Source organism: Rhipicephalus sanguineus, chromosome 9, assembly GCF_013339695.2.
Source record: "Rhipicephalus sanguineus isolate Rsan-2018 chromosome 9, BIME_Rsan_1.4, whole genome shotgun sequence".
NCBI lineage: Eukaryota > Metazoa > Arthropoda > Arachnida > Ixodida > Ixodidae > Rhipicephalus > Rhipicephalus sanguineus.
The window spans coordinates 105,499,570-105,526,527 of NC_051184.2; positions in this window are offsets into that span (position 1 = coordinate 105,499,570).

A 26,958-nucleotide genomic window follows, 5' to 3' on the forward strand; every position below is an offset into this window, starting at 1 on the left:
ACGTTTATCAACGATCGACGCTGTCCGCAAAGCAGTGTTCGAGAAGCTTCTCGATTGTAGTAGATCGTTTTGCTAAGATTGCGCGCCGCCCGTGAATGTTCTAGCTTTGTCGAGAGATAATGCCGCCACCAGCGATATTGCTGGAAAGTTCGATAGCGCCTGTATAAAAGCCGACGCGCTTGACAGCTTGTCAGTTGATCGACGGACGACGCCCTGTTCACCGTTATCATTGTACAGCGTGTATCGCTGTAGTTCTAGTTCTCATTTTCCGGCCACAAGTTCGGCCAAATAAACAGTTTCATCCTGCAAACGCCGACTGCTGTCTTCGTCGACGTCACGACCACGTGACAATATAATCGATTTAAAAAAAGAAGTAAATTCAGCAGCGTGTTACGATCCCTGTGGCACTTGAAGGCGAAAGCCTGCGCCACACTTGGTGATGCAATAAGTTATACAATTGGGTATCATTGGGTAAAATAATCATATCTAGGGTTTTACGGGCCGTAGTCACGGTATGGTTACGAGGCACGCCGTGGTGGAGGGCTGCGGAAAAGTCGAACACCTGGGCTTCTATGATGTACACCTAAATCTAATTACACGGAACTCTAGCATGTCGCCTCCACGGGGACCGCACCCGCGACTTTCGGGTCAGCTGCCGAGGATCGCTGGGTTCACTTCAACCCACCGCGGTGGTCTAGTGGTTATGGTGCTCGACTGCTGACCCGAACATCGCGGAACCGAATCCCGCCGCGGTGGCCGCATTTCTATGGAGGCGAAATGCTAGAGGCCCGAGTGCCTAGATTTAGGTGGACGTTAAAGAACACCAGCTGGTCAAAATTTCCGGAGCCTTCCAACACGGCGTGCCTCATAATCATTTCGTGGTTTTGGGTTGTGACACCCGAGCATTTATTATACAATTAAGTTATAACATACCAGTAGACAACGAAAACTGACCGGAAAAAGTAACAACACTTTCCTTGGCTACAGTATGCATGGTTCAACAAACTCCGATAAAGGGATTTTTCAACGCCTGCCGTGCTATCAACGGCGGCTGAAATATTGCGAGAGATTTTGCGAGGCTTCACGTTCATCGCAGATTTCGTGTGCCGCCGCCGATCTTGAAACATTCCCGAAACGCGTCGACGAATATGTCCACCGTCGCGGGCGGAGGTGATAGAAGGCAGTTTTAGAATAGCGTACGCAAAGATTTGCGCTAGCTTTTCGCGCAACGGCGCATGCGTCGTACGCTAACCGCTTACAGGCTCCCGTTAAGTGACGGAAATGGCGGACCGCAAATGCTAACGCTAACTTAGCGCACGCTGTTCTAAAACTGCCTAGAGAAAACGCTGACGTCAGACACGACGCGATGCACACGGCTTCGCAGATTTGTAGCCCAGGCAGAGGCTGCGCATGCGCGTTGCAGTGGGAAAAATATCGGCAGATCCCACGCAGTGTGCGAATCGATGTAATGCGAAGCAGCCAGCATAGAGCTGCATACATCGTCTTGTTTGTCATTCAGGCTATTGAAGTCATTCATATCGTGACATCTAGTTCGCTATATATCGCGAGATTGTCATACATGCATGCGTGTAAAATCTGGCATATGCCACGCTAATGAAACATCTATTCTGCTACATATATACGATGCGTGACCTGCTATTTATGTTCGTCACGTACTCCTGTCATGCCATACCAATTTAAGTATATATCCAATTACAAAATGGCCGCGAGTGCACCATGAGCGTGGCGTCTAAATCGTACCCTACATTACGCGCATTTCAAGATTTTCGTGTTACCACCTGTTATTTATGTTCGTCACACAGTCACGTTGCGCAATACCAATTTTGATGTATATCAAGCTAGCGAAACGGACGCCAGACACCATGATCCTGTCACGTAAGCCATGCTGTGCATGACATGCGTGTCATGATTTTCATATTAACTCCTGTTATTTATGTTCGTCACACAGTCACGTCGCGAGATGCAAATTTTGGTGTATATCAATCTAGCGAAACGGCCGCCAGTGCACCATGAGCATGGCATGTAAGTCATACAGGCTTTTCATGATTTTCGTGTTACCACCTGTTATTTGTGTTTGTCACACAGCCACGTTGCACAATACCAATTTTGGTGTATATCCAGCTAGCGAAACGGCCGCCAGCGCACCATAGGCGTGGCACGTAAGTCATGCTGTACATGACATGTGTCATGATTGTCATGTTGCCTTCTGTTATTTGTGTTCGTCACACAATCACGTCATGCGATACCAATTTTGGTGTACATCAAGCTAGCGAAACGGCCGCCAGCGCACCATGAGCGTGGCACGTAAGTTATGCTGTACATGACATGCGTGTCATGATTTTCATGTTAACTCCTGTTATTAATGTTCGTCACACAGTCATGTCACGCGATAGCCAATTTTCATGTATATCAAGCTAGTGCAACGACCGCCAGCTCACCATGAGCGTGGTACGTAAGTCATGCTGTACATGACATGCGTGTCATGATTTTCATGTTAACTCCTGTTATTTGTGTTCGTCAGACAGTCACGTCGCGCGGTACCAATTTTGGTGTATATCAAGCTAGCGAAACGGCCGCCAGCGCACCATGAGCATGGCACGTAAGTCATGCTGTACATGACATGTGTGTCATGATTTTCATGTTACTACCAGTTATTTGTGTTCGTCACACGGTCACGTCGCGAGATATCAATTTTGGTGTATATCAAGCTAGCGAAACGGCCGCCAGCGCACCATGAACGTGGCACGTAAGTCACGCTGTACATGACATGCGTGTCATGATTTGCACGTTAGGACCTGTCACTTATGTTCGTCATACACTGTTGTCACGCCATACCAATTTCGGTATATATAAAACTAACGAAACGGCCGCAAGAGCACCAAAACAGTGGCATGCAAATCATGTCGTTTATGACATCGATATCATGATTGTTATGTTATGACCTGTCATTTATGTTCGTCATAAGGTCATGTTACGCCATACCAATTTTGGTGTACATCCTATTAACGAAATGGCCAGGGCAGCACAAAGTCGTAGGCGGCTAGATAGATAGATAGATAGATAGATAGATAGATAGATAGATAGATAGATAGATAGATAGATAGATAGATAGATAGATAGATAGATAGATAGATAGATAGATAGATAGATAGATAGATAGATAGATAGATACGCTCAAAGTCGCAGAAGTTCGCTACGAAATGCTTCGCATTTAAAAAGTCAGAACGCAGCGATACTCGCATGGAAACGCCACGGCCGGAAGAAGGTTGAGCTTAAACAATGTTTTTTGCTACGAATAGCTGTAAAATTAGTGGTTTTTCGTGACTAGTACATGAATAGTAACGTAATTAAACGTATACTCACAGTGCAGACCAAGGAACGCGCTTCGGTTTGCTAAAGGATGATCCCGATGCAGCCTGCTTGCCAAGCTTAGTACTAAATTGCAGTTAATAATATTGCCTTGCTGTGTTGTTCTGATCAGCATATAATTTAGCTAAAAAGAAAAGTCGTTATTGTACCATAATATGGCAGCAGTGGTGTTCGGAACTAGGAGCAACCGAATGCTTGTCTTGAGTGGACATACGTGTGATGTTTTGTTGGGTCCAGCGCCGTCAATTTGTTTGGGAGTATAGCCGCTCGGTCCTCTGGCGAGCCTGAGAACCGAGAGGCTACTCCCAGATGCATTTGTAGCGATTTAGTGCGTCAGATCGTTCCTGTGCTTCGGTAATTCACACTGAAAATGATTTTTTGTGCCGTAAATTGTGCTCTTGCTCTTCTGTATTGCATATCATGTTTGAAAGAGAATAGGTATTTTATTGGAGCAGCATTTAACGGCAAACGTTGTTACATCAAAAATAAATATATCGCCTTCAAGATCACGGCGTGATCACGGAGTGATATTGAATTTTTTGAGATTTTTGCAGCCAGGAAGCCTACTTGTAATCATCGTATTCGGCTGAACACATTTCTTAAAACAAACAAACAAAGCTTGTTGACGCATTGAACATTCTTCTTAAATCGCATTTGTCGGTCGCCATGAGGTTTTATTGGTTGACTACGCTAAACAATTGTTGATGGACGCCATTTACACATTCACACACGCACGTGTTTGTGCATCTGTGTGTGAATGTTGAAAATAACGATAGAACATGCGATCATGTTTATTTCTCTTAACGTTTCTGCATTCTTTAGGGATAATGCCCTGACGAAGGCCAGACGCTGGCCTTAACGTTGGCATAAACGTTTTCGTACGTTGGTCCGCTATTTTGAGCGTTTACGAAGCACTCGATCCGCACAAACATCTCTGAATTGATGTCCTCACAGTATTCACGTTCGCAATTACACTGCTGAGTTTTATTATTTTGAGCTGCTCGCCGGAGTCGCTTTGCAGGTATGGGGTCGCGCTGATAATCTTGAGGACGCGTTTTCGATTCCCGGGCCATGGTGGACACATTGTGGAGGGCGGCAAAATGCAAAAATACCCGCGTACTTAGATGGGGATGCGCTTTAAAGGAGCCCCGTCTGGTCAAAATTACTCAGGAGTGCTCCTGTTACGGCGTGCCTCATAATGATATCGCGGTTATGGCGCGTAAAACACCGGCATATTGTTAAATATTGTGGGGCGTAACACGCCAAGGATGCGAGCACCGCTTGTCCGCGGTGTCTCTTCCTTGCTCTCCGCGTCGATGAAAAAAAAACAACAACAAATGCGACGCTGATAAGATGTCTTACAAAAGTGTAGAGAGGGATAGGCCGTTCTAACAACGATCGTGCCTCTTCCATGCTTGTCCCACCCTCTCTCTCTTTCCATGTCTTTTATTGAGCGGTAAGCGGGCCCTCGTAGCAGCGTGCGCGTCTTTAACCCTTCGCGCAGCGTGCTTCGCCATAGCGCGTGGCTGCTTCAGTTCTGTGATAGAACGGAACGAAACGTCAGGGGTGGACGAGAGGGAGTAAAAAGCCAACAAGCGAAGGGCGAACGCCCCGGAAGAACGCGTCACATCTTGATGGTCTGCTGAGGGGATTCAGAAATGTATTCAACGCATAAATAAATATAGATTTATCATAACGTAATATAAATATTAGGGGCATCCTTTTTCGAAGCTAGCAATTTAAGAGCGTGATGCCTTCAACAGTTTATTTGTGTCACTGTTTTGATGGGGCGCTAGGTGGTGTCACAGTCTCACGGGCTAAGGAAACGATGGAGCATCTGCTGAGTTGAATGTGGAGATATCCACCCGGGTGCATGTTTGGGCATGAGCCTACATGAAGCCTTGCGATTTAGGGACAACAATAGAAAGCTGAACACGTCCGCGATAGAAATAAGAGACGGCCGGGTGAGAGTATTGGTCGCAGAAATGTAGAGAGAAAGGACAAAAATAAATAGGAGGGGGGGGAAACAAGGTCATTCTGCCGTAAGGGACAGGGAGCTGGGATGTGATTTTTTTTCTATGGTAGGATTGACTTAATCGAATTAGGCAAGGCATTAGACCAACCAGAAAAGGATTTATTTTTCTTCTCCTTTTGTTGTGCCTGGTAGAGCACATGTCACCGCCCCGTCATAAAGGGGACGCTGATGGCATCCAACCTTCGGTGGGATCACTGACGAGCACTGCACTTGCCCGGGAAATCGCAGAAGCAGAACGAATTTCCTATCCGGAGGAGGGGTGCGTACGCGTGCCATCCATAGAACTTACACATAAAGAGATGGCGTACCTACGACGTGTTGTTGTCAGACAGCATGTATATATGTGCAATTTCTTTCCAATGAAAGTTGTTGCGATTTCAGCGCTTGTCGTCGTCGTCGCTTGTGTTCCGTCCATGTGTGTGTGTGTGTGTGTGTGTGTGTGTGTGTGCGCGCGCGATGTATCGACATGAAGAGACCTATCGAAAGTGCAATAAAAAGAAGAGTTCAGGTTGACAAGCCTCGGGAGTTGTCGAATGATACGAACTGCTGCTTGGCTGTATTAGTGGCATTTGACCCCATAACCTCACCCTGTGTTGTGGCCTTCGAACCAGCGCATATTTTCACAGCTGACGCATGCAACTTTGATATTGGTAACGACTACTGTTTAGCCTGACTCATATTGAAAGTATCATCAGCGTACAGGGAACAAACAATCATGTACTAATATTGGCAATACCACTGACATAAGCATCAAACAAAAAAAAATATCGGCAGATCCCACGCCTCGTGGGAATCGGTTCCGTGCGAAGCAGTCAGCGAGTAGATCTATGCTGCATTTTTTGGCTTTGAGCTAAGTGTTAAGAGGTGGATCGGCGTGTTTTTGTAAGTGTAGCAGTTGTGTGCACATCGTGGGCTTACCAGGCACGTCGGCTACACTGCCGTGTAGAGGGTAACTCATGGTCCCGTTAGAGTACATAGGTCAGTATTATCGAAACGAAATGCACTTAACAGTGCGATGACGTGAATATCATACATAACTTTTGTTAGCTTATTCCTCCAGGTTCGAAGAACGCTTGCTTACTGAATCATTGAATACAGATGTAATGTTTATTACACTGCTGTAAAAGCATAGCCAACACAAGAACTACAGATGTTAACCTTACATGTCGCCTCTGTCGCAGTATGTATCTGGTGTTTATTGCGTTGTTATGAAATTAGGTAGCCAACACCACAACAACAAATGATATTACACCGACATTACGCCAGCATAGGGTGTTTTTCCAAAGGAGTTTCTATACCTGCCGTGGCTCTTTGGTAGAATACCTGACTGCCAAGCAGAATGATTGGGTTTGATTCCTGCTGGGACCCTACTTTTATTCTTTGCATTCGTCGGGTCATCGCTGCCGATGTCGATTTTTCTTAACGCTCGCATTTAAATGACCAATGTCTGTTCTCGCCGTTCCTGGGCATATAGGAACTGTCAATCACCTGTGGCGCATACCCGTACACCACGGCCGGTGGTAGACGGGTATGTGCCACACGTGTCTGGAGGTAAGTGTTTGACGACGTACACGACAGGATTTTCACGTTATTCGTGTCATGACCAGAACGTCACATTCGTCAAATCCTCTTACCCTCCGATGCCAATTTTCGTCAACATCAATTTAAGAAGGCGATCACGAGCATCCAGACGTAGGCGGATAGATAGATAGATAGATAGATAGATAGATAGATAGATAGATAGATAGATAGATAGATAGATAGATAGATAGATAGATAGATAGATAGATAGATAGATAGATAGATAGATAGGTAGATAGATAGAAACGCTCAAAGTGTCTGGGGATCGCTGAGAAATGCTTCGCATTTAAAAAAGGACTTTAAATAGAGCACTGAGGGAAGCCAGTCTTGACTAAGGAGAAGCTACATTGGTCATAACGTAATACAGTTAAAAATCGATCTAACGAAACGCGATTTTACAAATTTCCCGATCTAACTAAGAAATTTCCATTCCCTAGCAGATACACTTATGGTTAAATGTTGTCATCAACTCACATTAACGAACCTACTCTGACGATAAGCCCAATTTAATGAAGTTTTTCCAGGAATAAAGGACTAAAAATGAAGTGCAGTGATTTTTTTTTCACATGCACCAGTTTTTCAGGCAGGCATCGTCAACGGGCTACAAGCCATGGGTGTGTCGGGAAATGCTCTTCCGATCGTGCATGAATTTCTCAGAGACCGCTCTGTCCGGGTGAAGCTGGGAAATGTAACGAGCGAAGACCGACGCGTTTCCCTCGGCGTCCCACAAGGAAGTGTTCTATCTCCCTTGCTTTTTAACGCTGCCATGGCCAGCCTTCCTGACACTCTGCACGTAGCTCTGAAAGCAGTTAAAATATCAATCTACGCCAATGACATCTGCATTTGGATCTCAGGGTACCAGCACAAACGTTTGGCCCGGATAACACAGGGCGCCATTTGAATCATTGAACGCCACTTGCCGACACTTGGCCTGTCTTTATCAGCGGAAAAATCGACCTTCATGTTCTTCCTGGGAGTGAGACGGAAGTCAACACGTCTGTCCCTGACTATTCGAGGCCACCCAATTCGTTGTGCAACAAGTGTCCGTTTCCTGGGCGTTACCATCGACAAGCTACTATGGCGACGTGCGGTTGATGGTATAGTCACTGCATCAGTGCAAAGGATCAACGCTCTTCGTCGCATGGCAGGGGTACGTTGGGGCAGCAATCCTATGTCCATGCTTAAATTGAACGCTGCGCTCATAACAAGCCGCATTCTTTATCAGCTCTCGCTGATATCACCATCACCAAGCCATTTCGAACGCTTAGAGGCGGTGCACAGAAAGGGTCTCCGCTTGGCGATGGGAGTTCCTCAGGCGGCTTCAAACAAGAAGGTAACCAATGAAGCCGAATCTCTTACTCTCCGCCTTTTGGCGTCCCAGGCCTTATTGACGCAGCTGTCAAGACTGGGCGAGTCCTTCGCAGGCACGGCGCTTCTCCGGCGGCTCAGAGCAAGAACTGGCTCACATTTCAACGCCGCGCTGAGCACATTTCGATATTTAGGCTTGAAATTGCCTAAACGGCGCCATATGGACCCGCCATGGTCTTTTGCGGATGTTGCCTGTAACTTCAGCGTACCCAAGCTACCAGCGAAACGCAACATTCCAGCCGCGGAAGCAAAGTTTCTTGTGCTGGACCACTGAGTACCATGTACCACGGCCACCTACAAGTGTACAGCGACGGATCAGTGTGCACACAAACGGAGAGCTGCGCAGCGGCTTTCTGAATACCCTGCCTTGGCGTGTCATGGTCGGGCCGCCTGGATCGTGTGGTTTCGTCCACAACGGTAGAAAGCGCTGCAATCACCGCGGCTTTGCGAAAATTGCGATCCTTTTCGTCGGCGCTACAAAGACTGCATCGTGGCCTACCTCAAGAAAAATTCACCAGGCAATCTCTGGCGCTCAATAAACACCTTATTGGCAAGAGCTTTAATATAAAGTTTCAGTGGATACCATCCCACGTTGGCATTGAAGGTAATGAAAAGGCTGATGCCCTTGCATGCGAAGCGCGGACATCTGTTCCAAACTCCTAAAACTTACCAGAACAACAGAGATGCAATACGCAATCATTTCAAGGCGATCTACAAGTTTCCACACCAAGCATGCGTAATCACCGGACTTTCTCGTGAACAAGCGACGCTGTTGTACCGCATAAGAACCGGCTCCGCATACACCCCGGCTTGGTCATTCAAGACTGGGCGATACGCTTCCCCGTTTTGTGCCTTCTGCGGTGATATCGGGGACATTGAACATTTTATTTCGCTTTGCCCGCAGTTTGATGCGGAAAGAGCAGCGATGGTCCGCACCTTGCAAAAAGGTTGTCATAGGCACCGGACATTTGAAGACGTCATTTTTCCTGAAGGGCCCACGGCAAAGAGGAGGAGCGTGCAACGAATTTTGTTGGTTTTCCTGCGAGACACTGGGCTGTTCGGCACTTGGTGACATACCCCTACAATTCAGGAGATGCTCAGGTGGAACATGCGCCGACCATGCAGGCCAGGCTAACCCCACCTGCTGCAACATCATCACCACCACCACCACCATCCCCATTAAACGAACTAATGCGAGCGTGGTTATTAAACCGCAAAATCGAGTTTCAACTGTAGTACATATTGACACGTGTCTAAGAAATACTTGAAGTACAGTACAGTTCACCTAAAGCGCCGGTGCAGCGCATGTAAGACGCACACACAAGAAAGAACGCGGTGTTGCTGTAGAATATTAAAGGGCTAATTGTCCATGCAAAGTGTTTCTTGTCCATGCAGACTTCTTTAATTTGGTGCGATCTTTCAATGGCTCGTCGTAACTACGCTCTACTAGTCTGCTCAACGGCCGTCTGTAGTTCGTGGATGTCCAGCTGGCCATGAAGTTCTACTACGACCACCCCACTGCCACCACCGCACTCAGGCAAGTTCAGAAGCATTGATGCGCTTGACCGTTTGACGATGCTACATAAATAATTGAGCCAAGGCTAGTGAAAGGGCGCTAAGAACTATTATGATCGAATACCTCAATTACGAAATGCACAGGGCCTTCAAGATATTTTTTATAGGCGTCGCGCACCGTAAAACTTGGGACGTTGTCGGGACTTTATGCATTCTTGAAAAAAAGGTCATTTTGCTGTAGAGGCGTGTTAGATCTTTACATATGTTAATAAGCAGAAACAGTTTCACTGTGTCAAACAAACTATATGTATAGCTACCTGCGTCGTCGTGCTGTTAATGGCGTTTCATTAAATTTGTGTACCTCAGAACTGGGATTGAATGACATGTGTGCATAAAAACATGAAGAATCGATTATTACATGAATAACATGACAAGCTTGTCACGTACGTACTGCGATGCCTCACTAGGTGCCACCGTGATTGCGCGAATGACACGTATGCCGCCTTCCCTAATAGTCAGAGGCGGCGCGAAATCAGCCCGATAAATTTAGTTAGCTTAGGCGGCCGCCTTTTCGGTGCAGCCGAAAATGCTGCAGGCCCGTGTACTTAGATTTAGGTGCACGTTAAAGAGCCCCAGGTGGTCGAAAGTTCCGGAACCCTCCACTCCGGTGTCTCTTATAATAATATCGTTGTTTTAGGACGTTGAAACCCAACATTTATTATTATGGTTGTCGGCTCTCGCACACAGCATTACGAGAGTTTCAGCCGTGGTGGAACGCTGCAGTTTCGGCGGTGGATGTCATGCACAGCAGCGGCATTTTCAAAGCTGCGTGGGTTTTATCGCAGCCGTCAATATAATAAGAGCTTTGGGCGAGTTGGCGAGTGCAATCGGCCACAGTAGCACTGGAACGCTACCTCAGCGTTCAAGCGCGGCCGGGTTCCAAAAGGTTTTACCAGAAGACCAAATAAAGAACAAAAAAATTTCTAGCGAAAACCTTGCTGGAGGTTAGGAGCAAAAATGTTAAGCCTGACAAAATGGGCGACATCTTCGCAGTCGCACGGTTTTCACGGCTTAGAAGTGGCTAGAGTTTTCATTCTTTTTTTTAAATTGAACCTTGTATTGATGGACCTTGGTAGCTGGTGGTCGAAAAAATTTCTTTCACACACAAAAAATTTAGGCACCTTCTCACTAGTGGTGGCAAGCCAGAAGGGACGGAGTTGAGCGGCCTTCACTGTTCCTCTTTATTTTTGTCTTTAATAATAATAATAATAATAATAATAATAATAATAATAATAATAATAATAATAATAATAATAATAGCTGCGGTCTAACGTCCCAAAGCCACGATATGATAATGAGAGACGCCGTCGTGGAGGCCTCAGGAAATTTCGACCTCCTGGGGTTCTTTAACGTGCGCCTAAATCTAATCTCTCTTTATTTTCTCTGTTTCTATTTCATGCTTTTTTTTTATTTTGGTCTATTTATTTCTCTCTCTTTCTCCCCATTTCTAACTTTTTTGCAAGAACATTTTTTGTGCATTAGAACTAAAACTCTGTCATACGGCTGTCGCTATGTTCTTTTTTATTTCAAATGTTTGCCCAACGCTAGAACAGTTAAAAAATTACGCCATTTCCCGCTAAAGGGGACCATGAGGCGATGCGAAGCCGGAGCACTTGCACGATCCCGTTCCGTTGGCGTTCTTTGGGCATGCTACCGACCTCGCGTCTTGGAACGCGAAGAGGAATGCTACGCGCGTCTTGTCTTCCCCTTAGCCTGGCCGTTAATTCTCACAGGGCGAGCGGGGAACGCAGTCGGCAGGCGTGCGAGAGGGGGGCAGCGTAGGAGAGCAGAGAGTGGGGGAGGGGACGCGCATGCGCTGGTGGTCATCATGGCGTTGCACAGGAGAGAATTTCGGCATGTCTAACCCGTGTTTCAGAGAAAGAGTGAAAAGGGGGAGGGGAGAGGGGAAGTGGAGAGGGAGAGGGAAGTGGAGAGGGAGGGAGAGGGGGAGTGGAGAGGGTATGCGCATGCGCAGTAGGGGTGGTCGCGCCGCACACCACCACCACCACCACCGGATTGAACTCCGCCATAAGATACTTCGCATCTAATATATAAACGGAGGACGGTCTTCGCGATATACACCAACAGTACTCTGTAGTTCGGCCCATTGAGCCACCAGTCATATTCCGGTGGTCTCGTTAGATGAAGGCCCACTGTTTTCGGGTAGCGCTGTCATACCTAGTTCAGGCCAGGTCATGTCCATAACATGTGCTTGATCGTAGTCTCGGACGCTTCATCGAAGCCATAGCGCAGACAAGACAGGGACCATAGAAAGAGGACGGGACGCGCGCTACTCAGTCGTCAGTACCGTACGTCCCGTCCTCTTTCTGTGGTCCCTGTCTTAGCGCTATGGCTTCAATGAACGTAACAAACCAACTAGCCCAAAAGTCTGTCCTCGGACGCTTCATTTGTACAGTGTGGGCGTATATCCCTGAATGATCTATGGAGATGACGTGGCCAGGTATATGTGACGGATGGCGTAAGTGCCGCATGGGGCATACGGCCGCCTGAGAGGTTTGAGCCACACGATGTAATTAAATGTCGTGTGGCAAACAGGTGAATGTTCTTGTGGTGGAGGAAATCAGCGCGGATCGCTTTGTAAAGTGCTCAACCAGACTGGTTAACAGCTCACTGTGGCTGACGGTGTCAACGTGTAATTGAACAGAAAATGTGTCCAGTTGAAAACGCCATGCTCAAAGCTGGGCGAGCGTCTCTGCAGTTACACCACGTATTTCATCTGCGAAAGGGTGAGCGTTGCGTACCTTGCGGACCCCCTTCATTGCCGAGGTGCCGTCGGTGCGTATTATTGTAAACGATGTCGATGACGCGCAAGTTAATGTCACCAATTTGGTTGCGCCTCGTAATCTTTGCGCCGACATTTCAGCACTGACCGATGGGACCGGAATTTTCAGACGGTACAAACGATTCGCATAAAACTTATCAACGGCATTTAGTAGCACTTCATTGTTTTAGGTTTCTGGCATTTCATTCGAAGCCGGTTGCGACGCCTCCCGCGCCGGCTCGGATTTGACTTGCACGAACATTTACAGCCACGAAAGCCGACAGCGAGACGCGCCGAGTTATACATATTGCTGACTGAACTTCTTGCATAGCATTAACAGCGCTGCCTGTTGCGTGCAGAATGCCGTGTAAGTGCTATGCTATGGGAAGACGGCAGCTTGTGCCATAAAAATTGCATGCATACAAAAGATGTGTGCGCTGAGGTCGCAAAATGGTTGACGATTTTGAGTACTATAAGAACTCTAAAGAACAGTGAGCCGTCCCGAGTCTCCCGGCTCCTAAATAAACAGCTCTACAATCCTTGTAGCCCAATTATTAGTGATGTTCCTAGGTGCGCTGCCTTCCTCTGAGCCACCCCAGTAGCGCGAGTTCACTGGCAAATGTTAGCACAAATGCTTACGTATGGGGAGATAAGACTAGATTCTCTGCGGTGCGATATTGCGACTAAGCCCTAGAGCGGAATCCCTTATATACACTCTTGAACGCAGTAATTTTACAAATAGGTAATATGAAGGAAACGCGGCATGCCTTATTACAAGCTCTACCGAACGAAATCTTTTTTTTTTCGCCAGCTTGTGTATTATCACTAATGTACCATGTTTTCGGATAAATCAGAGAAAATCAGGCAAACACTCGCCGGTTGCATTTTCGACAATTCGGATTTAACCGATGTGTCCTGATTTTTGCGGCCAATATAGGAAAACGCAGGAAGGCAGGTAACATTAGAGCTGGCTATCCCATCATCATTATATTACTGTTGCAAAAGCACACAAAAAACAAAAGTAAGAATAAAAAAAGTGTTGCGAAGCACTATGCGCACATATGATCTCTGGCGTATAAAGAATACCCTAAGGTCAGAGTCTCATGGTCCCACATATTATTGAGGATAGAGTCCGTGCGGACAGTTTCCATGAACACACATATAGCCTGACTCTAAGATATGTCCATTTTCAACAGCATATGATGAAGAGAAGCAATAATGGCAATTACAAGCTGGTCATTAAACTACGAAGCAGGTCATTAAGTCACGAAGAGCGCTCACAGCGCGTTTTTGATTGTGAGGACATAAGATTTCTTCAAACAGAATACTGTGGCTCAGACAGACTGGCTGTCGCTTCAATAGTTGGAATTGTGTTTGCTTTAGGCGTCCTGGAATCTTTTGCACGTTAGATTCGAAGGGTTGGTAGATGATGCCACGAGGTGACGTTGCTGTCCGCTATCCACGTACCTTACGCATAACGCGAGCATCACCACGTTCATAATTAACACTAGTGTATAAGCCTACAGTTACAATACCAGTGGAAGGCTCTAATCGCCGCTCTATACGATCTTCCCTCAGTTTCTGTAGTTAGGGCATGTCGTTAAAAGTAATTGTTATGTTCCTTCGTTAAAGTGTGGCAATACTTGCTTGATATAAAGTCCGCCGAGGTGGAGCAGTGGTTACCGTGCACGGCTGCTTACCTGAAGCTCGCGGGTTCTATCCCGGCCGCGGCGGTCGCATTTCTATGGAGGCAAAATGCTACAGGCCCATGTACTGATCGATGTCAGCGCACGTGAAAGAACAACAGATGGCCGCAATTTCCGGAGCCCTCCAGTACGGCGTCTCTCACAATCATCTCGTAGTTGGGTGAATCCGCGTTAGATCGAGCAAACGAGGGCTGGTCGACCTCTTAAATTTATTTCAAAGTTTTATATATTATTGTCTGATGAGTGTAAAGAAGAGATGCGCAATTTCTTTTGACGCCTAACATTTTTTCGAAGCACAGGGAATCAATAATGACGAAGAGGTGGAGTGGAGCGTTCATCCGCTCAGCTGTTTTGGCCAACTTTCGTTATGAATTGCACAAAATCTGTTGAAGTTAGGTACCTGAAATTTATTTACCTAAATATATGCACGTTTGTGCTTCTGCTCGGGTATTTTTAGTTCTTATGTGTAGCGGATATTTTATTTAAAAAAAAAAACTCACTATTGGCCCAGGAAACGTTCTTCTCATTACTTTCAAGGTCTTTATCTAAAAAAGTTTTGTGGCAGAGCGACAGCCCCGCCGCGGTGGTCCAGTGGTTATGGCGCTCGACTGCTGACCCGAAGGTTGCGGTCTGCTGACCCGAAGGACCCGGTCGTGATCATGGTGACGAGGGGTCCGTGTGTAGTGAAGTATGTGGTATAGTAGAGCTGTTGGAATTCGTCGATGCCTCGGTCATTTCGTCGACACATTGTCTGTCGACAGAGCCGGCGACATGTCGGAACCTGAAGCCACCCTTCGCGGTGGTGAGGTATAGGCCATCGAGGCTGGTAGGCCCGGATAGTGCTACGTAGACCAACATAAGTGGATGGTGTTTGTCGTATTTGTAGACTACCTGGGCGTATGTGGCCTACGTAGCCTAGTCTACAAAGCGGCTGTCAATCAATCTGGCATCATCCTCGGTCAGCATGAGGCCATCGCCCAGCCTCGTAAGAAATTAAGAGGACACTGTGTCGTTCTGGCGGACTAAGTGCACATTACGGTGCGGTGATGTGGATATTACATGTAACTTTCGTTTACGTATTCCTCCGGGGTCGAGCAATGCTTCAATATAGCTTGCTGAATCATAGGAATACAAACGTAATGTTTATTAGACTGCTATAAAAGCGAAGCCAACACTGGAACTACAGACGTTAATCTGATATGACGCCTGTATCGTAGGAGTATCATGTAGTGTTTATTGCTTTCTTGTAAAATTAGATAGCCAGCACCACAACCACAACTGACGTTGCACAGATATTACGCCTGCGTAGGCTGTTTTTCCAAAGCAATTTATAGACCTGGCGTGGCTCAGTGGTAGAATACCTGATTGCCACGCAGAATGCTTGGGTTCGATTCCTGCTGGGACCCTAATTTTCATTCTTTCCATTCGATGAGTCAAAGCTGCCGGTGTTGGTTTTCCTTAACCCTCTTGCATTTAAGTTAACAATGTCTGTTCTCGCCGTTCCTGGATAATTATAAACTATCACCTGTGGCGCATACCCCTACACCGCGGCCCGTGATAAACGGGTATGTGCCACACGTGTCTAGTGGAAAGGGTTTGACGACGTACGCGACAAGATTTTAACGTTATTCATGCCATGACCCGGCAGTCATATTCGTCAAATCCTCTTACCCTCCCATGCAAACTTTGGTCTACACGAAGTTAAGGAGGCGATCATGAGAGCACCCAGACGTAGGCGGCTATATAGATAGATAGATAGATATGTAGATAGAAACGCTCAAAGTGCCAGAGGTTCGCTAAGAAATGCTTCGCATTTAAAAGTAACAAAACCACTTATTCTTGCCCATTCCTCGGCAGTGGGTGTGAGTTACAGTGAATAGATGAACAAGAAGTGTGCGGTTGGTGCGTGAAGTTTTATGGTTTGAATAGACTCTAATGACCCTAAATGTTAGCAAAAGTTCTGTGATTGTTTTTCCTTTGAACGCTCCTGTTAGCATTTCACTACAGTATCGTCAAGAAATAATTCCTCATAATGACTGCGTTCATTGTTTAGGTGCCTTTTATGTTGAAAAACTGAACTGGCGAAATCACATTGGGATAGTAAATCCAAAGCAACACCCGCTGTTTGAATGATTCGTAAACTTGGTCGACACCCCTCTGGGGGGGGGGGGCTAAGTAGAGCCAATGTCATGATTTACCGTATGTACGTACGTCCGATTTTAGAATTTGGTTTTATATTATTTTCTGGGGGGCCTGCATATAAAATTATTCCCCTGGTTCTTTTAGAGCGAGAGGTGCTTCGTTGTTGTCTAGGGGTGCCGAAATTTACTGCAAACAGCGTTTTATATCAAGAAGGCCGAATCCCTACTTTAGCTTGCAGATTCCGCATTCTTACCGTCAAAACATGCTTACAAATTTGCGCATCTTCTCTAAGCCGATTGCAATTTGCATTCATTTCTGAATCGAGAACATTTATAATGAGCCTTGGTCTCGGTTATATAAACCTCAAATTTTGTTTGTCCTAGATCAGCTGAAACCTTTTAACGTTTACATACGCCACATCATTTCAAATTTATTTACTTATTTATTTATTGTACCCTCAAGGCCCGAGGGCATTACAGAGGGGAGTGGTAAACGGGAAAGTGTACAAAAATTGGGTAGTAATATAACACAACAAGAAAATAACACAGTAACGCAATAAAACAACAGACTAGTAATAACAGTACATACAATGTAGTAATGAAATGCTTCGCAAGTACTATCATGAACAAAACACGTTAACATGCCATTAATTCCTGCCTATACAATGTTAGCTAATTAGTTATTAATTACTTAACAGCCATAACGATAAAAAGACCATGATGCAATTTTCAAGTTAAGCAATGTTAGCAACAGCCTTGCGAAAAAGTTTGTTATCATTGATGGCCACTATGTCGTAGGGAAGGTGGTTCCATTGCCGAAATGTTCTGGGGAAAAAAGAATGACTGAACGTGCTAGTATTACCTGTTTGAATTCTGACTTTGAAGCGATGGGCGATACGGTGCGATAAATAATGCGGCTGCGAAATGAAGTCATTTTGAAGCAATGGATGATGGTATAACTTATGAAACAAAGTTAAGCGAGCTATATACCTCCGAGATGCTAGTGATTGAAGATATAGGTTAGCTTTCATTGAAGATATGCTGGACGTACGGTTATAATTAGAATAAATGAATCGAACTGAATTGTTTTGAACGAGCTCTAGAGAAAAGATGAGGTTTTCGTTGTGTGGGGCCCACACTGCTGCAGCATACTCTAATTTGGGGCGCACTAATGACTGATAAAGTAGTAATTATAAGGATGATGGGGCGTTAGAAAAGTTGTGACGTAAGTAACCAAGCGTGCTGTTAGCTTTACCGATTATGTATTCAATGTGAAGAGACCAGGTTAGATTTGAAGTTATATGAACGCCCAAGTATTTGTATGAGTTCACGGAATCTAAGGGTATATTATTCAAATGGTAGAATGGAAGGGTAGTAAAATTTCTATGAACACGCAAAATTTTGCATTTGCAAATATGTAGTTCCATTAGCCAGGTATTACACCAATCACTTATGCAGTTTAGGTCTGATTGAAGAGCGTTAGTATAGTCAGTGCAGGTTATTCCACAATAAATTACGCAATCGTCAGCGAACAAGTGAACGTGAGAAGTCAATGCAGATGGTAGATCGTTAATATAGATTAGAAAAAGGAGTGGTCCTAGTACTGATCCCTGAGGCACACCGGAACGAACTTCGGTTAAAGGTGAGTCATGATTATTAGCAGTAAGAAATTGATAGCGGTTACAAAGAAAGTATTCAACCCATTTCAGTATTTTACTATCAAGGTTTAAAAGACTTAGCTTAAAAAGAAGTAGTTGATGGCAAACCTTGTGCAATGCTTTACTAACAAAAAAAAACACAGTCAGCAGTTGAGGCGCAATCTAAAATACAGTGTAGTCCATGAGTAACTGATATTAGTTGCGTTTCGCATGAGTATGTTTTACGGAAACCATGCTGAGATGTGGTGAAAAATGAGTTAGAATCGAGAAAGGTAACCAGGTTGCTAAAAATTACGTGTTCCAGAAGTTTGCAACAGGCGCTGGTTAGCGAGATCGGGCGGTAATTCATGGGTGAGTTTTTGCTCCCAGATTTATGTAGTAGGACCACCTTCCCTATCTTCCATTGCGAAGGCAGAGTGGACGTGTTTATGGATTGTTGAAAGATTTTCGTCAATATGATGGAGCTGAACACGCTAGTGCTTTTTAGAAATTTGCTGTTAATGCCATCGAAGCCCGGAGCTGAGTTGAAGGGTAATTTATCAATGAGTTTATCAATGCCAGATGAATGAACAGTTACAGGATCCATGATAAGATAGTCGCATGAATTAGTGCCCGGTAGGTGAATATTGCTCGAAACCGAAAAATTCTTTGAAAATGTGTCGTTAAGATCGATCGCGCAAGCGTCACTTGAAATTACTTCACCTTCTGTGTCTTTTAGGATGATAGTGCTATCGCAAGGGGAGTTAATGACCCGCCAGAACTTACGAATGTCTGTTTTGATCATTTCGGGTGGTGTGTGGGTTAAGTAATAATCTTTACCTTCTTTTAGTACAGCTAAGTATGCACGATTAACACTTTTATAGGATTCCCAACGTGCTTGGTTAGAAGAGGATTTAGCTAAGCGATAGAGCCGTTTGTTTCTGTTACAAAGGTGCTTGATGTGTGAGTTATACCAAGGTGTTTGTGCATTAGAAAGGATAACACGATTGGGAATGTATTTTTCTGTCAGCAGGAGTACCTGATCTACAAAAATATCCCAGTTATTCTCAACTGAACGAGTATCAAACTTAATTAAAAAGCTGTCGAGAAAGGGGCCTAATTCATTGTTAATTGCATCAAAATTAGCCTTCTTGTAATGCCGAATAATTTTCTTAACGTTAGTTCGTTTAGGAGGGCTAGCGGTAATGCAAATACTTATTAAAGAATGATCGCAAATGTTAGGTAGAAAAGGTATAGGGGAAGCTAGGTCTGGACGATTACTTAAAATTAGGTCAAACGTGCTCGCAGTGTTGAAAGTGATTCTGGCCGGCTGGGTAACAAGTTGGGAAAGTGAAAACACGGAACAAAGCTTACAAAATTATTTTGCCTGAGATGAGAAGGGACTTATACCGGGTGGTTGGGTGTTCCACAAGTTAGGAAAATTAAAGTCGCCAAGTAAGAACAAATGTGCTTAGGGAAACCGTGAAGAAACGAGGTTAATAGCATCGTGTAAATTGTCAATGAAGGTGGCAGTGGATGAAGGCGAGCGACAGCATACACCAAGGAATATCTTTGTGTGACTGAGTGTTCGGCAAGCCCATGTGCGCTCAAGATGAGTTTTAATGTCTATATGAAAGGACGGAATATCTTTCGAAATGGCGAGAAGGACACCACCTCCTCGACGCTCAGTGCGGTCGCACCAGCAGATAGCGAAATTAGTGGCGCCATAAAATATATCACAATCACGCACATGCGCAGGAAGCCAAGTTTCTGAAAGGGCCACGATTTTCGCGTCACACGTGTCGATTGCTGATGACAACGACAAGAATTTGTGGACAACACTTCTTCTATTTGTAAAAAGAATGGGTAGGTAAAATGCGGCTGCACGAGGCGGTCGGCCACTTCCCTCCTCGCTTTCCTATTGTGCGGGACGTCGTTCATTCGTAGGATTGTTTCCAGTACCTGTTACATTCTGAGTGAGTTCATGGACAGAATCACTGGTAGCGTCGTACACGTAGCATTTATTCTTCGTAAACAATTGATGTGACTTATGAGACGTTGGTTGTCGAGGCGTTTGAATTACCGCTTGCCGACGCTGAAGTTTCCGTTCGGCTTCCCAAGGCTTCCTCTGCTCCGCACCGGTGGCGCTGCCGCTGGAACTAGCGTCGACATTGACGTTGTTCATGTTGTTTCGCACACCATTGCACAGAGAGAGAATGACGGAAGCACAGCGAACGCGCTCTTTCGCAGCCTCGCAGCTTCGAAATTCGCTTGCCGGCGTTGCCGTTTACGTTCAGCTTTGCAAGCGTCCATAGCGCCGTTGCGAAGGAGAGTGCAACATTTGCCGGCGTTGCCCTTTACGTTCAGCTTCGCGAGTGTCCATAGCGCCGTTGCGAAGGAAAGTGCAACGGGAGCGAGCGCGCGCCGCATTGTATACGAGCGTACAGCTGGGGCGGAGAGAGACAAACGGGAGAGGAGAAACGAAACGAAGGCAGCGCTCACGCAAGCAGACGGGGAGAGTTGGCGCATGCACAGAATGGGTGCGGACGCCGCAGAACGGACACTGCCCCGAGCATAAGATGCTTTCGCACCTAAAACGAAGACAAGTGCCGTAGCCAGCCGTCTATCGCCCTCCTTGACAGCGAAATAGCACATCTGGGGTGCTTTGCAGGATTGCCCGAGTTTGGCGAAACTCGGAATCTTTCCGAGCTCTGGTGACGCCCCATTTTGAACGAGCTAACGGTACAAAAAGGTAAAATCTATCCCTCACTGCGCGCTGCGTTCGATTGGTTACGTTAGAACGCGGCGTCACGTCAAGGGCAGTCGACAAAGTTGGGCGGTGTCTTCAAACTAGAGGCACCTTCTTCATTTGTTTGTCGTTCCACTGAGTGCAGAAGTGCACCCATGCAAGAAAAGTGCCAGAAACTTTTACTAACGACATTTTCTAAAGCTACGGGCTATTGAAATTCCTTTTCCATCGTTTAATGTCGGCACTAAGTATCCTTTAGAATAAACATCTCACGGAGGCAATGGAAAACCAGGTGATTCGTAGAAAGCTTCCAATGCCACCGATCCTCTAGGCAGTGGAAAACCACATTACGTTCAGAAAGCATTCAGAAAAGCGTTCAGAAAAATACATCGACTGAAGAAAAGTCACAGTTTCGCTGCAACGGCGAAGAAATGACTGCGATAGCAATAAATTGGAATGTAACGCGAAGAACGGAAAGCAGTTCTAAATTGCCAGCACGTCGCTCGAGCCCAAAGGACGCACGAAAAGAACGCACACAGGAGGAGCGCGAGCTATCCTGCGTCACAGCTCGACACTTGGAGCTCGACACTCGACACTTGGAGCGCGAACTAACTGTCTCAGTTGTTACTTAATTCAGTTTGAACAGCGCGCTCCATTCGCAAACGCGGCCGGTGCAGCGAGCGAAGTGACCTTCGTACGCTCAGTGACTTTAGCGCGAACAGCGCAGGGAAAGCACAAGACATGCAATCCCCACTCCACCCCCCCCCGGCCGCCCCCTTCTTTCCTCGAGATAAGCGCACGAAGGCGACCATGCCCTGTAGGGCGAAGAGCAACGGCGTTCGCAGGAGCGGGGCGACGATCTTTAAAGCGCGCCACGCGCGCCATCTATGAGGTAACTAAGAAAGAATTCTGGAGTAAATGGTGTATATAAATATCTCGCCGTTAGCAGGCTGAAAGACGGTACTGTTGGTGGCCTAACTGCTAACGCCGCGCACTGCAAAGCGAGAGGTCGCCTGTTCGATTCCGCGCGTCGGAATGTTTTTCTGAATTATTTTTCTTTGTGGCTTGCTTATATATATATATATATATATATATATATATTGTAGCGAAGCGTTCGAACTTGGAATGGGTCGTCCTCTCGAGCACCTTCTAGTGGGTCGCCCTCTTCGGCTCGAAGAGAACGCAGCTCGCGCTGAGAGTCGGCCCCGCCTTGACTGTCGCTGTATCGTCGAGTATCGTCGCCGCTAATAAACCTCTTTATAATTTGGTGGAGAGTGCTGGGCCTTCACAACAACCTCGGCCCTCATTCGATGCCCCTGGCTCTTCGATCCCGTACCCTGCCGCCTACCATGCCTCAAGACGCCTCCCAGCAAACGCCCCCGCCCGCACCGACCTCATGTCCTGGTGTCCCTCGTATTCGCGACCCTCCCGTCTTCACTGGCGCCGATGGTACCGACGTGGAGGACTGGCTCGCGATTTACGAGCGCGTGAGTGTCCCCAATAAATGGGACGAGGCAGGAAAATTGACTAACCTGGTTTTCTACGTCGCGGGTGTGGCGGGCCTGTGGTACAACAACCACGCATCCGATTTTACGACGTGGTCCGACTTCAAGACCGCCATTATCAACGTGTTTGGCCGCCCTGCCGTTCGTAAGCTGCAGGCCGAACAGCGCTTACGTGAACGCGCTCAGCAGGCCGGCGAATGCTTCACCAGTTACATTGAAGACGTCCTCGATTTCTGTAAGAAAGCCGACGCCACCATGTCCGAGTGTGACAAGATCAGGCACATCATGAAAGGCATCGACGACGACGCCTTCACCATGCTGCTCGCCAAGAACCCCAGCACAGTGGCAGAGGTCATAACGCTCTGCCAAAGCTATGAGGAGCTGCGCCGGCAGCGATCGATGACCCGTCGCTCTCCATCATGCGACGCCGAGCTCGCTGGCTTGTCGACCGTACCCGACCACTCCGCGTTGCTCACAGAGATGAAGACATTCGTGCGCGAGGAAATCGCGCGCCAGTTCTCTCTGCTGGACTTTGCTCGCCCTCGGTACGCTCAACAGCCGTCGCCCACCCTTCTGCCTCCCCTCCGTCGAGCAATCGAGCAGGAAATCGCGGAGGTCATGCCCGAGTACCACCAGCACCATCCGGCTCCTGCACCTTTGAGCTACGCCCAAGTTGTCGCAAGAACGGCCCCACCAATCGCTACGGCTGCCCCACACATTTACGCCGAAGCCTCCGCTCGACCTCACTCTTTCGAAGCGGATGTACCGGTAACCTACGCCGACGTCACGCACAGGCCACGACTGCAGCCCACCATGCAGTCCTATCAGTTGCCGCCCCGTCAATCCCGTCCTGCACCATGGGCGGGCCCTGCCCCAGCGAACCGATGGCGCACACCTGACAATCGCCCCATATGCTTCGCATGTGGTTACGCCGGCCACGTGGCGCGCTATTGCAATCGCGTGCAGCCGCCTAGAGACGTGTCGCCTGCCACCAGCCAGTCGAACCGCCCATATTACGACCCACCTACGCCGCCGTCGCCGACGTCTCGCCCAGCTGCATCTACCCGCCGTTCACAGTCACCACGACGCCGCTCGCTGTCACCGATGCGGCCACATCCGGTCCCACGCGATCAGGAAAACTAGTCGTCGTAGTCCACGAGGCAAGGGCTGCGACGCTATCGAACTGCGAAAGCCCTCAACGAAGCCCATCGAACGTGATAGACGTTTTTGCGGACGGTGTTCGCGCCTCTGCCCTTATCGATACTGGAGCCGCCGTATCCGTTATGGACGCTAAACTAAGCCGCCTGCTACGAAAAGTGACGACGCCACTTTCCGGGCTCTCCCTCCGTACAGCCAGCGCCCAAAGTATTCACCCGACGGCGGTATGCACCGCCCGCGTCATCATTCAGGACGCTCTGTACGCCGTCGAATTCATTATAATTTCTTCATGCTCTCACGACGTCATCCTGGGCTGGGATTTTCTCGCCCGCCACGACGCCGTCATTCATGGCGCACCAGCCGAAATAGAGCTCGCACCATTCTCAGATTTGACGCCGGCAGACAGTTCATCGGCTGCGACCAAGGTATTCGTCAAAGACGACATCACAGTTCCTTCAAATTCGTCAACGGCTGTGTCAGTCTATTGCACCGGTCTCTGCGACGCCGTTGCCCTCCTTTCTCCATGTGACCGCGTTTTCACTAGGAAAGGCTTGCTGGTGCCTTTTGCGACCGTGGAAATCACTCAGGGCGACACGGATATTTTTGTGACCAACCCATCCCCGTTCATTGTTACGTTGGTGCGAGGGGAATGTCTCGGCAGAGTGGAACCCCTCGAAGACGCACAAGTTATGGACGCACCCGACGACACGCACTGTCCCAGTTCCCGTACGCTCAGTGCTGTTTCCACGTCCGATTCGTCACCTGCTGATGTGTTTAAGTCCTCCATTGCTGATAACCTCACATCGGTCCAGCGTTCCGAACTTCTGTGCCTGCTGGACGAATTTCGTTCTTCTTTCGATATCAGGCAAACTTCTCTTGGCCGCACTTCCGTTGTTACGCATCGCATCGACACTGGCGCCCAACCACCACTGCGGCAACGTCCATATCGCGTGTCTGCCGCAGAACGTCGGGTCATTAATGAGCAAGTCGACGATATGCTTCGACGCGACGTTATTCGGCCCTCGGACAGCCCATGGGCGTCTCCCGTTGTTCTCGTTGCGAAGAAAGACGGTTCCGTGCGGTTCTGTGTGGACTACCGACGGCTGAACAAGATCACTCGCAAGGATGTTTATCCGCTGCCGCGAATCGACGACGCGATTGACAGCCTGCAGGGAGCCGAATTCTTTTCATCTCTTGATCTGCGCTCGGGGTATTGGCAAGTGCCCATGGCGGATGACGCTCGACCGAAGACAGCCTTTGTCACGCCCGACGGCTTGTACGAGTTCAACGTCATGTCGTTTGGTCTGTGTAATGCGCCCGCGACCTTCGAGTGCATGATGGACACCGTTCTGCGCAACTTGAAATGGCACACGTGCTTGTGTTACCTGGACGACGTCGTGGTTTTCGCTCCGGACTTCTCCACGCATCTCCAACTTCTGCGGCATCTTTTGACGTGTTTGCGCAACGCCGGCCTCCAACTGAATATGAAGAAGTGCCGATTTGCAGCACGGCAGCTGACAATCCTCGGCTACGTCGTGTCCAAGGACGGAATCCTTCCCGATCCGACCAAGCTTCGGGCCGTGGCCGAATTTCCTAAACCTACGTCCGTCAAAGAACTGCGCAGTTTCGTAGGACTGTGTTCGTACTTTCGACGCTTCATACGAAACTTTGCCACCATCATATCACCGCTGACGAAGCTCCTTGGAGGTAACGGACCCCTAAAGTCGTGGTCGTCCGAGTGTGACGACGCGTTCGCAAAGCTCCGTCGTTTGTTGACGTCTCCTCCCATACTACGCCACTACGATCCTACGGCCCCAACGGAGGTACACACGGATGCCAGCGGTGCAGGCCTCGGCGCTGTCCTTGCGCAGCGCAAACCAGGGTTCCCCGAATATGTCGTGGCATACGCAAGCCGTACGCTTACCAGAGCCGAGACCAATTACACGGTCACGGAAAAAGAGTGCCTGGCGATCATCTGGGCCCTTACAAAGTTTCGACCTTATTTGTATGGCCACCCATTTGATGTCGTCACCGACCATCATGCACTATGCTGGCTGTCGTCACTGAAGGATCCCTCAGGCCGTCTCGCCCGCTGGGCACTTCGCCTGCAAGACTACGACATCCGAGTGCTGTACCGCAACGGACGCCAGCATGCTGACGCCGACGCCCTCTCGCGCTCTCCCTTGCCTGACGACAATGCCCCTTGCTCAGTATCTCACATAGCTGTTGCTTCAATCGACGTTCACACCATCGCTACCGAACAGCGCAAGGATAAATGGATCACCTCGCTGATCGACTTGCTCACTGATCCGTCCGCAACACCATCCACTCGCGCGTTGCGTCGTCAAGCCCACCATTTCGCCGTTCGCGACGACCTACTGCACCGACGCAATTACGACGCCGACGGCCGCCAGTGGCTACTAGTGATACCCCGCAGTCTGCGTTCTGAAATATGCGAGGCCTTCCACTCTGACCCGCAATGCGCGCACTCTGGGGTATCCAAAACTTACCACCGCATTCGACAACGATACTCCTGGCGAGGGATGTACTGCTACGTGCAGAAGTTCGTTCGCTCCTGCCTCGATTGCCAACGCCGAAAACCTGCAACGCACGTGTCGCCACCAGGTCTACAACCATTACCGTGCCCTAACCGTCCGTTTGGGCGCGTGGGCATCGATTTGTACGGACCACTTCCTCTGACTTCGGCTGGTAACCGCTGGGCCATCGTCGCTGTTGACCATCTAACGCGATACGCCGAAACCGCCGCCCTCCCAGCGGCTACGGCGCGCGATGTTGCCTCCTTCCTACTACACCGATTCATACTGCGTCACGGACCACCCCAAGAGCTTCTCAGCGATCGAGGCCGTGTCTTCTTGTCGGAAGTCGTGGAAGCCATTCTCAAAGAGTGCCATGCTGTTCACCGCAAAACTACTGCTTACCACCCGCAGACGAATGACCTTAGCGAACGCTTTAACCGCACGCTCGGCGACATGCTCTCGATGTACGTCGCCGCCGATCACACCAATTGGGATGCCATTCTTCCCTTCGTCACTTACGCCTATAACACCGCCCCGCAGAGCACTACTGGTTTTTCACCCTTCTTCTTACTGTACGCAAGGCACCCGTCGCACACCATGGACACGATGCTTCCATACAAGCCGGATCGCTCTGAATGTGCGCCTATTTCTGCCACAGCCAGACTTGCTGAGGAGTGTCGTGAGCTCTCCAAGACCTTCACTACGTATAACCAAGAGCGGCAGAAGAGCATTCGCGGTGACAACACCACTTCTGCGCCCACGTTCCTCCCTGGAGCGCTCGTTTGGCTGTCTGT